The following is a 12829-nucleotide window of genomic DNA, read 5'->3' as shown; positions in this document are numbered from 1 at the left end:
CACGGGAGCCACTCGGGAGTTCCCTCCGCCCCCAGCCCCTTGTTGACAGCCCGGCGTGCAGCGGGCTGCGGGGCCGGCTTGGAGGGACGGCTCTTATCGTTTCTACACAAGCTGCCGTCTCCAGAGTGATAAGAGTACGGTGAGATACGCTCAAGTGTTTTCAGTGCTCCACTGCCAAAATAAACGGGTGATAGCGAAGTCAGTTAAATTAGCAACGTCTTAGGTGGCTGCTTTTCCTGTTTGTATCATCTTAAAAAACACAGCTGTCTAGCAAACCGGGCCCTTGAATACTACAGCAAGTGCTTTGTGCCTTTGTAGCTCACAACTGCTCCTGCCAGGCAAAGCTGCTTTTTGTTTGGGGTTAATTTATTCCAATTACAGAAGAAAATCACGTAAGTAGAAGGGGATTTTGGGTGGTGAGAAGTACATTCTTTAATTAGGCAGCTAATATCAGTGCTCAGCCTGTCTTGGTGTTTTGCTGTGACTTTTAGGTAATAATTTAAATACAGTGAGTCTTTCTAGTGGGAATGTGAAGGATGCTTAGATTTGGAGAGCAGAGTAATTCTGGTACAAGGTTGTTTTAGCTCTTTCTGCAATCTGTGTTTTTCTTCTGCCTTGGTTACGTTTAGTTTTCTGTAATCTTTAGGAAGAGGATCTTCCCATGGGCTCAGCTGGTGAATCTGACTTACCCTCTGTGAATCATGCGTGACTCTAGGCAACAAAAGAAAAAGCACTAAACACCTGACCTGTTCTTCCTTGCCTGTGCAGTCAAACTTTTCAGACTGCAAATGTTATTGGATGTACAGTAATCCCTGAAGGGAGTCTGCACTGCTCAGGCCTATGCTTAAGGAAGCCAACAGGGTTATTTTGCTGAGTGATACTCAACTGTCCTAAGAACAAAGTTCAGTTCCTCATTGTTACTTCATTCATTTCTCTGAGAATATGTACTTTAATCTCCCAATCTGTACCCACTGGGGTTTTTTTTCTTTCTTTCTTTGTATAGTTTTCAAAGAAATTTTAGATTTCGTATACCAAGTAGGTCTGTTTATGTCCATTTTTTCCATGTCTAGTGTGGGTATTTTGGAGTGATGAAAGGTAGTTGTTTTTCCCAAGCTGTCTATTATCACAGACAATTTTAGGTACTAGCCCTAAAGGCTGTGCAGGGCCTGGTCTTTGTTTTGTAAAAAAGGTCTGTTTTACTCTCAGGTTACTTACCATATAGTTCACATGCATGAAAATAACAGGTGTTTTTCACCCATCTCAGCAGGCCGAGGTGGAGATCTTGTGAAGTGCTTTTTCCACTAGCTAGCTTTGGCCATGGGTTGGTAAGTGTGGCTTGTGGAAGCTGCTGCCATGATAGATAAAGGAAGGTCAACTCAAACCACCTCTCATTTGGGTATGAGGCTGCCCGTAGGATATATGCAAACAAAACACTTCAAGATGCTCACTCAGCTCCCCGTCACAGTCCATCAGTCACTGGCAAGCTGTGGTCTCTTACATACTGCTGTTCAGACTGCAGTGCACAACCGTGCTAATGGAAGTTAGCAGAGTCTCTTCATTTTAAGGGCTATAAATATCTAGTAACTTCTCTGTTAATGTATGGTAGGTAGTTTTGTTTCTGTTTGAACTATAAGTGTCTTCTGTTTTTTAATTTACTTTCACAGTAATTGTTTCATATCCTCAGGGTGTGCGTATAAAGATATGTCTTGCCTACTTGTACTGACAAGCATGTTCTTTCCCACTAGCCTTTTCTGTCTCTTCCTATTTTTTGGGAGTTTGTAGCTCTGTAGAGGGGAATCTGAACTTCCTTGTGTTATTCCTTTGGGTTTTGGTGCTTCTTTCTCCATCCTATGCAGAGTACTCAGGCCACTCCTACGGGAAGAGTGTTGATGATATGACTCGGTGGAGATGGAAGCTGCTGTTGAAGGCAGAGTATCTCACAGCTGGTTAGCACAAGCTGGAGCCTGCAGACTGGAGGGAAGAGAGTGACCCTCCAGAGCTTTCTGTGGCAGCTGATAGCAGGCTCATGGAGGGATTTGTTGGTGTTGGTAATGGCCCTGATTCCAGATAAGGTAAACTGTTTGACTTGAGCGCACAGTTCAAGTTGTAGGTTGTGACCTTATGGAAGTGCACACAGTTGGTATTGGCACTGCGGTGTGTGCAGACAGAGCTACCTAAGCAGTGTTGATGGTCCCAGCTTTCCATGCGGTCCAGGAGCTCCACCATAGTCAGTGTGAGAAACTGGTCGCAGTTGTTCTGTGAATCTTCTCCTGGGAAGATTTTGTTTTGTCAGCTTGTTATTCAGAACCTGGTTTAAAAACTTGTTTGGATTGCTCAGTTTGATTGAAGATGGGTTAAGGTGACTCATGGCCCTTCAAGAGTATGGTCTGTCATGGCACTGTAACCATGCAAAGTAGTGGCTGTGTTGTCCAATACTCCTTGCACAATCTCTTGGGCTGCTCCTTATGATTCTGACAGATTCTTATTTCAGTTTGACCTTTTCACTCCAACCTTTATTTGTCATAGCTCTGTTTTATATTTTTTTTTCTGAATTTTGCGTTCTTTAGGACATCAAGTGATCATCATGGTCGGGCTTCGCGAACGAAGATTTGGGAAAGGCTCTACCCACGTTTGTTGCAAGCGCGTTGGTGGCTAAAAAGGCCAATACGAGATAGGCATGTCCGGTTGCAAAAAAAAATAAATAAAATGATCAAGTGATAGGGTGTCATCTAAACACCACAGACGTAATAGAATTTCTCATCAACCATTTCCATAAGAAGACATTAGTTAGTGTGCAATAATTTAGCCTTCCCAGATAGCTCCAGTGCTTGCTTGTGAATAAAATCAGCCTTTTTTTTCTAAGCAGGTTCCACTGACTGCCACTGCTTCTAATAGGCTTTGACATCTTTCATTTAGAAAAAGAAGTACAAAGAATTATCTTGTGATCCGATGATAAACACGTGAGCCCTTCTTTATGGATCATCAGGGATGAGAAATGTGAATTTGGCATCCCCTCAGTCTTTGAAATAATGCCAGCATGTTAGGTTGGGTATACAAGGCAAGAAGAGGGACAGTGGGGTCTGAACAGTGTTTACAAAAACCAAATACACTTTGCTTTAATAGGAATCTCAACTCCACAGTGATTGTGCACCCTGTTAACCAAAGTGCGGCAATGTCATGTGTCCTGTGGGAAGTTATTTATCTTCCCTTGACTTTTGTATGTAGAAATGAGACACTAATCAGCTTGGTGTCACTAACCAGCTTTGGTCGGCTGCCACCCTTGGTTTTTGCCAAGGAATTGCTCTGCTTATGTTCCAGTTATCACATGGCTTCCTCTCAGCCCAGAGTTCTCTAACTGGACTTGAGACCTTTTCCTCACGCTTACATTCTGCACTGTGTTCAGTGCTTTTGTGCAGCAACAGATTCTGCTGCTCATTAGCAATAAGCTGTTTTTGAGAATGTGGATAAAGTTCTGATTTACTATAAGCTTCTTCCTGGTTCACTGCTTTTAGTATATAGTAACTTACTGGTAAAGATTTTCAGTCTTCTACAAGACTTGAAATAAAGCTCACATAAAATATGTCTGAACATACTTTTAATGGGGACACATAAATAATTCAAAAATTCTTCTTCAAAGTGCTTACTTCTTACATGTACGTGTTTTGGCGAAGTCCAGAGATAATATAACATCAATCATGTAACAAATTAGACACTACAGCTAAATAGGACTGACAGAAACACGTGTCCAAATACCATCTAAGTTATCTTAATTCAAGAACTTCTGGCAGCAGTGTGGGTAAATGGCACAGTTACAGCGGTCGGAGTGGAATATTTTTGCATAACCTCTGTAGCACATGTGTCTTCAGCGTTTTTCATGTTGCCTCACAACTATAGAAAGAAGTCATGGAGGAGGCAGACTGGGGTGGAGTTGAGGCAGAACCTCTGAATTGTTTGGGAGGAAAGAAAGTAACCTGAGAATAGCAATACTAATGTCAGGGAACTATCTCTTCTGGTGATTTGTTTTCTTGCTGAAAGTGGTATAGAGACTTCATCTTCTTCGATATAGCTGCATTTTGATGAGGAAGGGTCTTTTTTCTATTCTGTTAAGCTTGGTATTTGTTTTCCCTCTCTGAAAAGTATGATGTGTAAATTTGGAGATATTAAAGATGCCCTGTCAGTGCTAAATACATCAATATATGTTTCTGCTCCATAAAGGGTACTTCTGGGATACGCAACGATGGTTATGGTTTGAAATGCAGAAACTGAAAGGGGTCTTAGCAGCAGGGTCATACTTTTGAAATCCTGGGAGGTTTTTTGGCTTCTTTTTTTTTTTCCTTTTTTTTTTCTTTTTTTTAAATTTTTTTTGTTACTTGCTGTTTGAGCAATCAGCAATTATCATAGCACTGATAGGAGTGCTAGATTCCAGAATACTTTTCTCAACAATCTAGTGCACGGAGAAGTTGACTCTTGCTTCAGATAAGGAAAGCTAAGAATTCAGTTTGTGAAAAATCAGAGTGGAAAAGTGTTTTGTGACATAGTTAACTGTTTAAAACAGTTGGGTGGGTGAAGGGGATGGTATATACTTTATTTATCACCTGTAAGCAAAAGAATTTCTGAGAAGCTCATTTTAGTGGAGCCCATGGTGGATACCTCCAGTTTCTTTTAGCAGCATGCGGTGTTGTGATATTTAATTTATCTGTTAAAATGCTTGTCTAGGAAAAGAAAAAAGTTCATGTTACTGCATAAACTGTTACTTTTGCTAAGCATGTCTCATACCTCTTTTGTGCAGTGATAAAGGCAGAGCTGGAGAGGCTGCAGCTGTCTGGTACCAAAGGGATCATGGTGCCAGCTGCTGGTGACCAGGAGATTTCGCTAAATATAGAAAAACATGGGCCTTTTTGTGGATTCTCTGGTATTTCAGTTATTTGAAAAAGCTCTGGAAAGAATCTTTGTGATATGTCTAAGTGATGTGAAAGGAACTCCCGTGACCTTGTATGCGTGGGTCTGCACGTTGCAAAAAACTAAGAGAAGATTGTTAAAAACCCAAACAACCACCTGTTTTTTTGTAACTGCTGATTTTTTGTGTTTTGGAGAACACCTGCAGTAGAAGCTAAGCAATTGCACATGAAAAGACGTGGATTCCCCATGTAATTCTCCCTGCAAATGCTTGCTAAGTGCCCATTTCAAACTTAATTTGAGACTAAGTTTGGGAATTGTTTAATATGCTGAAGCTGTATCTTCTGTTCACTCTGAATTTTTCTAAAGAAACTTAAATACGTTTTTGGGTTTCTTATATTGTGTTTGTAGTACATCTCTCTCTCATGTATAAAATTGATCTGTGTGTGTTATTCAATTTCCTGTTTCAAATTTCTTCAGTGTTTCAGTTCTTTAAAGAAAACAGTGACATTTACTTTCTTTTCTGTACTGCAACAAAATTAAAGAATGTTTTTGCATGCTCTTCAATGTAAAGTTTAAATTTGGCTTTTGTTCTAAAGTTCGATGTAGAATGAAGACTAGGGTAGTTTGCAGTCTCATTGACAGGAAATGTAGCCAAACATCATAAATGCTGTTTGCTGGAGTTGGCAACAAGCACCTTGAGGAAGAGCAGACTTAGTGATCATTGACTTCTTTTTAAGTGCATGTAACAGAATGGAGGGATACACAGTGCCATAGGGAGAGAGAAGCTGCATTTGAGTTTCCCCTTCCAAGATCAAGTTAAAGATTTACACCTGTTTTTGATTGTGTTGCAACAAATAATGTGCAGACTGTTTTAAACTAAAGAAGTCCTGTTAGCACCAATATGTAGAGCAAGATTTATTTGATCGAAGGGTTTGTGTCTTCAACCTGTTGGTTTGAGGTTTTTCTTTAAATACTTTTGTCTGTCACCTGAACTACAGAGAAGAAAAATGCACCATTTTAAGACATGGTCTAAAGTCTATTTAAGTTACATTTTAGGGTTGGTTCCTTTGTCTTCAATAACCTTTGAATCAGAAATTTTAAATCTCTTAATTGTAGTAAGCTAATTTCTATTCTCAGACAGTAAAGTTTCAGTATTTTTTTTTTGTTTGATTTAGTAAAACCTCTTTCTTAATTGTTAGTTTTCAGTAGACATCTCTTTAAATGCTGCCAAGTGATCCCTTAGCAATGAGTAGTACTGTTCTTGTTCTTTCAGTTGAGCTGCTTTGGATGATTTCCTTCAGCATACTTGGATTTTGTCGTGCATGGAGAACTGTGCATCTTTCACAATGGCTGCTGTAGTCATTGCCAAACAAACAATATCTTGGTTTTAAACAAGCAAAATAATGAAATATTGTACGCAAAAAATGTTAGTCTTTTCTCAGAATCAAGTACTTGACAATTAATATGTCTGGTTTTAAATGTAAGTCTACATGGCCACAAAAAATACATGTCTTACAATGCATGTAGGGTAAAACTGTCCGGATTTTTGATATGACAGCATTTTTTATGCTGTAACTGCATATGCATATATATATAAAACTGTATCTGGAGGTTATTTTGTAGCTTGTTGACTACCTAGTTGTCCCCATTGGTTTTTATTTTAAACATTGTTTCACAAGTCTCAAATTCACTTCTAAACTGTAAAAAGAAGTTCCTGGAGTTAATGAAGTAGCATTTTTTCCTAACAGGCCATGTAATATGGCTTTAGGTTTTGTGGTAGGTGCTAGGTTTGGCCTGGAAAAGAAGGCTGTTTACTTTCCAGCAGTCATAATTCATGTCTGAGCAGGAGAGGTATAGGTCAGAACAGCTCTGGGAAAACATTTTTTCAAAAATTTTGCTCCTATTGAAGGTGCTTGGTGGAATTCTTTCTTAATCATCTTTTGATCTTCTTTGTGCTCTGTAGGACAGAGATGTGAAGTTTGACATGCAAAATAAAGCACTAATTGCCCCAAAAGAGCTTTTGACTCAGTTATCTTATGGATGAATGGGGAAGTTTGATAACTTGACAGTTTTGCTTTGCTGATTGGAGGCAGCCTACGACTTGTCAGAAATGTCAATGAGATGGCATTTTGCTGAGCAGAAGATGAGAGGCCAGTGCCAGGCTGGGCTGGGCAGCAGGGCAAGGGGTGAGGGAGGAAATGGCTGGTTCTAGTGAAGGGATGGTCATCATCCCACCTTTGTGTTGGTGTCACAGTGCTGCTACAGGAAGCCGGGAAACTTATTTGCATAAGGAATAGAGTAGTAGCATTTCCAAAGGTGTTCAGATTCTGGGTTTGCCTAATGTCTCATGGATATTTGGCCCACAGGTCCATCCCCTTGATTCCAGAATGCTTAATTTGCTCCCTTCTCCCCATTCCACCCGAGTGACCTGCATTGTCCTAGAAGCCCAACTCTTTCATTGATTGACATGTAGTCTATAATATAATTAGGATGCAAACCATTGATTGCTTTGAAAATGAGAATCAAAGCTGTAAGCTGATGTTGCAGGGTGGCTTGAAGGGAACTGTAGCAGAAATTGTATAACAAGATCCTGGGAGAGGAGCAATGACGCAGAGCTGTGTTTAGGGCAGAGGCATGCTGTACTATGTATAGGTTCAAGCTAATTATGCCTGAACAGAACTATATGTGGGGTTTTTTTCCCCTACAGTAATTACCAGCCTTTATTTTCATCTCCTACCAGTAGCTAGCAATTTCTAGTGTTTATCTGAGGGATTTAGAACATCATTCGATCACTACATTTCCCCCCTTATCGTGAAGCAGATTAGACCATCCAAACTTCTGACTTTCACTTCCATGTCAAAGGGAAAAAAGGGTTTTTATGGTGTGCCATTAGAAGCTGCCTGTTTGCTGACTCAGAGTAACTCCTAAGGAGGGCAAACTTGTTCAGACTTGCTCTTGCATACTTTAAATTGCTGATTGCTGCAGTAAAACACAGATTTTATGCCCTGGAGTATAATTGTTCTCCATAAAATTATCTATAGCAATACTACTTTGTTTTATGACCTTGTCTCTGCTTGCAAGCCGAGCAGCCGTGAGCTTAGTTACTGTGTGCAAAGTCCACCTCTGGATTTCCATGTTGGAGGCCAGATCCGAGTCAGGACTAGAAGTAATTCAAGAAGACAGCATAGCTGCTGCTGTCTCTGACAGAGGACAGCACATTACTGTTTCTCCTCTGCCTTCTATCTTTGCATTCGGGAGCTTTGTCCTCCTCATCCACTTCTGAGTAGCGTAACTGACTTTACTTTTACTCCTACTTGCTATAGTATATGTTTGTGTCCAGAGCTGATGCAAAGGACAAAGGCAGAAGTTCTTCAGTAGTCTTGCAGGTTTGATTTTAGAACCTACAACTCCTGAATTTTTTTGGCTTTGTTCTGCTAAGGTTTTAACTGTCCAGTCTGTGATTTTTACCATACAAAGTGTTCGGTAGTAATACTACTTGTCCATCTCCCCATAACAGGATCCCTTCCTTTCCCTTGATTCCTGTTTGTGTTCTTCGCCCTGTACTTAGGGCATGATCTCCAGGGCACAGGTGTTATAAAGAGCACCACAAACCAACCCTTGCTTCAGTTCCCACATGGAACTTGCATCTTGACTTCTTTGCCTAGGCAGACACCAACCATTCCCTTTTGATGTGTCTCTGTGTTCTGGAAAATGTGGTGGCAATGTCAGGGATTAATTTCTGGGACGGGGTAGCCAAACATGAAAGGAGGTGTAGCTGAGTTGTGTTTGGTAGATCCCAATACTATGTAACCAGACAGGAGGATGATTATCTGCATGGTGTTAAGATGCGTTTTAGCATACACGCAAGGAGCTTTAAAGCTCTAACTGAAAGCAACACACAGAGTGATTTAATTGCAATATTTGGCCTTTGCCCTTTTAAGATACTGTATTGTGGACTTTGTGGTAAAAGCATATATTTAGCTGGAGTAAACTCACCATTGTATGTCCCTGAGTTTCTTTAGACTTAGATTCTATTGCATCTACTTAATTTCTGACTGGAGCAGAAAAGTGATTTAATGTTGCCCATTGCTCTTCGAAAAGTTTCTGTGAGTTAATGTGCTGTACTGACTTTACTTTGATGCTCTTGCAAATGGATGAACTTCTTGTAAAATGATGATAAAAGCAACTGTGGGTTTTCCAGATATCTGAATTTGTCTTGGTTTGTACTGTGTGTTGCACTGTGTGAAACATATTGTGCTATTTTGGAAGACCTGTGGGCTCTTTATAAATGTATGTTAGAATGTATGGATTTTAGAAGGACGGTGGTTTGTTGCTTATCATGTGCAATGTCAGAGTGCTCTCCACTCTCTAAAATGTTCACTGGGAAGGAGTGACTCCCTTTCCTTGGAGAAGTCTCTTGCTGACTTGTACTTTCTGTAAGTATTATGGCCAGAGTTACAGTGAGTTTTGGCTGTTTGCAGCACTTCACACTGGGTCATCCTTGGATCTCAACCTTGGACCATATACAGAATTAACTGTCTTTTTTTTTTTTTCCTTACTACACCCTCCCCCCCCTTTCCTTAGTTGCAAAAAGTCTCTCACAAACTTTGTTTTCACATGGAACACAGTACTTCTCAAATGTAAGAAATATCTGATGTTCAGCACTTTCTGTATGAGTTAACTGAAAATTAATAGAACATTCAGGGCTTCAAAATAAGCTGTAACCGGTTACCAATGTCTTTCTACTGTCTTCCAAAAGTAGACAGTAGCTGTTAGTTAATGTACATTGTACATGATGTAATGCATAGAATGTACATCCATTGAAATGTTGAAAGTAATTAAACCTCCTTTTTTTTCTGTTATTTTTTGCATGTTTGGAGATATTTACACTCTAGCTTATACCTTCTCTCTTTCCACTTGTTTCCTGTAGGAAGCTTTTTGAGCTGGTGGCAGTATTGACTTTTTAATGCTCACTGTTCCCACCTGCTTTCTCTCACTCCATGGTTTGTGCCTGTACAATTGTTTCTTTGGCCCATGTTGAGCTGAAAGAGGGAGCAGGTATGTCCAAAATTGTGGTGTATGTTGTCGGGGGGGGGGTTTTTTTGTTTTGTTCTCTCATCTTTTGTACTGTGTAGCCATGGTCAGCTGAACACTTGTAGGGCTGAAAACAATTTTCTGTATTTGATATCGGAGAGAAAGGTGAACTTGGATTGAATATTGCATGGAATTTGCATACTGGTCTAATAGCTGTATGTTACTGTCTCTCAGAGAAAGTGAGAACATTTTACAGCAAGAGGCTTTTCCTGAGGCAGGGAAAGTGCTAGAATGCTGTTCCTTGTATTTTGATACAAGGTATTCTGTATCTGAGGTGCCTTCATGCATGTGAAAGGATGGAGTTCCAGGGAGGATAGTTGTGAGAAATGATTTGGAGTCATTCCACATGAGAGAACCTCTGAAGTGGATTACAGTGAAGTACAAAGGTTGTTTTTTATAGTGGGTTTTTTTCAACTGGCAATGACAAGTTATATTTTGAAAGCTCCTAAGTGATGTGAGTTCCTAAATCCAATTTCTCAAAAGTGATTTGACATATTTAATTACACAGACATTCTTGGTGACTGTACCTACTGTATCATGTAGATAAGTCTCAGTGTGGTGTGTGCTGGTATCTAGAGGACTTCCTTGTGAATGGGCACAATGATGGGGGTTCTGGTAATTATGAACTGCTTAGAATCATCAAGTTGGTATTTACTTGTGTATCTTATATAAACCTCTCATTTCATTGTGCTGATGCTTTTTTTTGTGATCTTGTATATAATATGGTTAATGGGTAACCATATTATAACATATTGAAGATGGAAAGAAATAGATCGCTGTTTTCACTTGAAAGCTGAAATGCCTGCAGGGCTAACATCACAGAGCTATACTTTTCGTGGCATTAGCAGGTTTAAAATGCTGTCTGATTCCACGCTGAGCAAGCAGCAGTTTTGTGGCACACTTTTCTGAGTAAGTGTGCAAAGAGCTGGCAGTGTGCCTCTTAAATGTGGCTGGGCCTGGATTTGGCAAATAGCATTTTGAGTAAGATCCTGGCATTTGTATGTTTTCTCAGTGTTGAAAGGATTATAGTGCCAGGATTATATCAGTGTTGGCTTAGCTTTCTGTAAGAAACTCTTGTGTCCTGGAAGTCCAATTCAACATTGCAGCCAGCACTTTGTCAGAGCAGGTAGAAGAAAGTTCTTTTGGGAATACAATATTATTAAACTTGTCCAATTCTCAGGACTCCACGGGGAAGGCATTTACTAAAGCATGTGCTAAGAGCAGGAAGAAGAATAATGGTAAACCAAATTACTGAAAATGGCAAAGAGCTATTGCTAAAGGGTAAGTACTTTGTGTTGATATTAGTACCTACAAAGAATCGTAGGGCTTCTAGGACAATTGTTCTGAAACTATCAGTGTAACTTAACTGAAGAATAAAATCATTTCACTTTTTGAAACACAAGGTTATTAAGTTGTTAAATCCATCAAGCTGTGTAGGATCAGTTAACTTGATTGGTGAAGATATTCTCTAATCTAGTTCTGTAAAGTACAGTAGAAGTCTGATAGTAATTTCACATGTTTATCTAGCGATAAATCCAAGATCTGTGCTTAATTGTACACTTAATTTTGTGCTCTGGTGCAGCCTAACTGTTGCATAGATTGTTGTCTGGGAAAGCTTTTGCTGTTTCTTTCATGCAGAACACAGGCAAATGCAGTCTTTTGAACTCTGAACTGTTTCAGTGGAATGAATATGTTATCAATAATGCATCTTCCTAATTTATTTTTTGGTAAAATTGCACTTTGTGTCACTTTTGTAGATGCCATAGCTGTTGCTGATTATAAATATGTACATGGTATCTGCTGTGTAGTGCATAATGAATCTTAAGAATCACGCCTTTGCTAGTTGGGTAAAAATCAGTAAACACCAAACTATATTGACAGTGTCATTTTGACAGTCAAACAAATAATGTTATTACATAATATAATAATGAATGAACACCATGTATTCTTAATATACCCATGAATGTCAATAGTTTGGTCTCTAAGCTGCAGTTCCTGATGGAAGTGTGTGTCTGGATCAGGCATGTGAGCGTTCAGTGTTGTCAGTGTAACTGAGTTCGAGCCTATGTTTCAAGTACAGAAGGTCTCTTTGCTGCCTAAAAGCTATCCAGGGAAAGATCTGTCCTTTCGTTGTGCTGTGCTTTCCTCTCATATAGCCTTATTGTTGCATGGGTTGTTATCTAGTGTGACTTTGACCTTTATTTTCATAAAATACTGGGTCAGCTGGGATTTTATAGTGCCTGCTTTCTGCCACCTTAAGTGAAAAAGACCTGGTAGCTGAAGGTGAACTGGCATTGAGGGTTATTTCATTACCAATGACTCGTTTGTAGTGTGAATGAGTTTTATCTATCTAGATGCAATGCTATTTATTTCCTGTTGCTTCTGTTTCTGATGTAAATATAATACTCCTAATAAAAAAACCCCACACCTAAAATAGCCTACCTCCAACCCAAGAACTTAGTGGAGTTATCAAAACATTTTGAGAACTTTTTTTTCTGAGCTTGGAATGTCACTGTTACTGTCTTGCTACTGCAAAATAAAGAAATTTTTGGTTTCAGTATGGAAAAACATGAAAGTTAAATCATGACTTTCTGGTTTTGCATGAAAAAAGTGCTTTGGATAATACTGACTACTTTGTAGCTAAAGGGAAAATAAGTATTTCTCATTGTCCGATCCATGCTGTCAGCTGCATATTCTGCTGTTGCAAGTTTGTAATCAGAAGTTTTGTTTTAGAAATACTTCATGTTTCTGACTAGCTGTGTGCTATTCACATAGAAGCAACTATTTCAATAGTCTCTCTTTTTTATTATTATTTAAAAGAAAATCTCTACTTTGG

The 12829-nt window shown here is 39.4% G+C and overlaps 1 protein-coding gene across 1 annotated transcript in view; it reads left to right on the top strand.

Moving 5' to 3' along the window:
* Positions 1 to 373: 373 nt before the first annotated feature.
* Positions 374 to 12829, top strand: part of SLC12A4 (solute carrier family 12 member 4) — a 46013-nt gene continuing 33557 nt past the window's right edge. The window contains exon 1 of the mRNA XM_029964636.1: positions 374 to 392. The gene's annotated coding sequence lies outside the window, so the exon portion shown is untranslated. The remainder of the gene's footprint in view (positions 393 to 12829) is intronic.

This window comes from Manacus vitellinus, unplaced genomic scaffold (assembly GCF_001715985.3).
Source record: "Manacus vitellinus isolate BGI_N305 unplaced genomic scaffold, ASM171598v3 scaffold_10_pilon, whole genome shotgun sequence".
NCBI lineage: Eukaryota > Metazoa > Chordata > Aves > Passeriformes > Pipridae > Manacus > Manacus vitellinus.
This window is presented reverse-complemented; position numbering and strand designations above follow the sequence as displayed.